The sequence below is a fragment of the Chaetura pelagica genome, unplaced genomic scaffold (assembly GCF_000747805.2).
Source record: "Chaetura pelagica isolate M959 unplaced genomic scaffold, ChaPel_1.0 scaffold221, whole genome shotgun sequence".
Classification (NCBI taxonomy): domain Eukaryota; kingdom Metazoa; phylum Chordata; class Aves; order Apodiformes; family Apodidae; genus Chaetura; species Chaetura pelagica.
Window position 1 is genome coordinate 9,017,833 of NW_009952533.1, and position 2,412 is coordinate 9,020,244.

Consider the following 2,412-nt stretch of genomic DNA (forward strand, 5'->3'; position numbering starts at 1 on the left):
CAGGCAGCAAAGATGCACTCTGTGTGAGGCTGTATTTCAGATCAGCCCAGCAATTAACGCTGTGTGCAGGCAGCACAGAGCAGCTCTGCTGGTGGGTGCTGCTAAACCTGTGTGCAGCCCTTGCACAGCAGCACCTCCTGCCCTGCCCTGCCCAGGGACTGGCGCAGAGTGAGGAGCGAGCAGAGCTAGGCCAGGATGGATTGGGTATGGCTCTCACTGCTTTGAAGCTCTTCTCCCCAGAGCTTTGCACAGAGCTCCAGGGAGCACCCAACAGTGCTGTTAAACAGTCTGCACTCTGCTGCTTCTTCCCTTTTTCAGGTGGAAGCCAATGGAGAATTGGTCCTCACTAGAGCTGGCATAATAAAAATGTGTGATCAGTGTGTGGCAGCACCTGAAGAAGACCATGCAATACTGTAAAACCACACTGGGATGCAAAGACGGACAGATACATGGAATACTTGTTTTCAGACCTGGCTACTCTGTCAGAATGACTGCAATGTGTTTGGCACTTCCTCTGCAGATTGTCAGAGGTCTGCAGGAATTTTAAGCAACATCAAGTTTAGTTTAGGAATAAGTTAGTAAGCAAAAGCCATAAGAGACCAGATGATTTCAGGAAAGGATCGGATTAATATAGCATAAAAGTACTCTCCTTTGTATATGAAGTATGGACAATTGAAAACTGGACCAGAAGCAATAATGCAAACTCGTACTCCCTCCCCTTGAACTACTCTCTCCTTCAACCGACAAAGGAAAACTGTAAGACTTGCATTCTATTTTGAAATTCAGTGACTATAAGGCCCTTTCAAACTCAGAGGAGAGCAGGCTGCTGAGAGCCTGGTACTACCCATTCCCAGACTTTCAAACCAATTAAACATATGTGAGCTGGGCTGCCAGCAACAGTAACTCAGAGCCAGCCCAGCATCTCGTTTCACTTCTGAAGGATGAACTTTAAAGCAGGGCAGGCTGATGGGAACAGCACTAATAAGTGGGGTGTCTGCAAGCCTGCCTTCAGTTTTTGGGGAGCACCCCAGGTAGAGGTCACCAGGGTGCCCACTACACTGGTCAGACCCAAGCAAGATCAAATACAGGCATTGCTGGAGCTGCAGAAACAAAACTGTGGTGTCAGCTACGTGTTGGTATATCTCCTTTAGTCGTGGGACAGGACAGAGCTTTGTGGTGTCTTGTAAGAAGAGTGGTCTAAGCACCAGCAGGAGCTGATTCAGCCAACAGCCACACCTGTATCAGAGGAAGAGGAGAGCTAAAGGGCACCGAGGGCTCTTTTGCCCATCCATCTTCAATAGCATGCCTGCACTGCAGGGTCAAACCCGCTCCCAGTGGCCCTGAGACATCTGATACTGCCTCTTACACATCTGCTGGATAAAGAAAAGCTGGGCAGCTGTTGGGGTTGTCGCTCCATTCCTCTAGAGGCTGTTACTCCATTCCTTTAACTGTGCTCAGGGTTGCAAGCTTCAGGCAGTTTGCTCAGCATCTCCTAATGGTGGCTCCAATGATGACAAGGAATTGGACCCTATTTTCCATCCATTGTGAGCAAGGAGGCACTAGCAGGGAAGCAGGGCGAGTCTGGTGATGGTTGCCAGGGTTGGCTTGGAGTCCCAGTCACCACAGCAGTCTGCAGCAAGGAGGTGGGTCCAAGGAGGAGCTGGGAAGCTGGGGGATGGGATCAGCTCCCTGGCTGGGCACCATCATGGCTGCAGTACAGCTCCAGCAAGGAGCATGGACTTAAGCCTGGACTTAAACACGGGTCCTGTGCCAGGGGACAGTCACACAAGCCAGATGTTTAGTCCCCTGTGCCAGCTCTGGTGTGTTTGTGGGGTGTTGATGGCTCCTCCTGGCAGGGCTCAAGCGTGGCATGAGCCTTTCTGGCCTTTCTAGCAAAATTCTGCTTTTACTGTCAAAATAACTCCCATGTAAGCCTGAGAGACAGGGCACACTGCTCGGGGGTCATGGACTAGAGGGAGCTGGTGTGGCTTTGTTTTGCAGTTTCAGCATGGAAAAGGGGGGAGTGTGGGAAGGGTAACAGGGCAGGCAGAAGTCCCATCCCCCTGCACCTCTGCAAAGGAGTCCCAGCGTGTCCCACACAAACCCCGTGGCTTGCTGCTGCCCTCCCTGCTCGCTGCATTTGTTTTCACTGCAGAAGCTTGGAGATTTAAAGAAAAAAAAAAAGGAGGGGACGGCGGTGGGATGTGAAGAGGAAAACTAACACGATTAAGGCAGGATTTGGGCACTGGCAGAGAGCTGCTGTAGCTGGTGGGTATTAGCAGTAACAGCTCCTGCGCTTCCCATTCGAGGAGCAAGCGAAGCAGGTCCCTGAAAGGACGGGTCTGGGCGGGCCGGGCGGCAGCAGCGCCGGACGAGCCCCGAGGTGAGCGCGGCGGGACCGGCAGCTCCGGC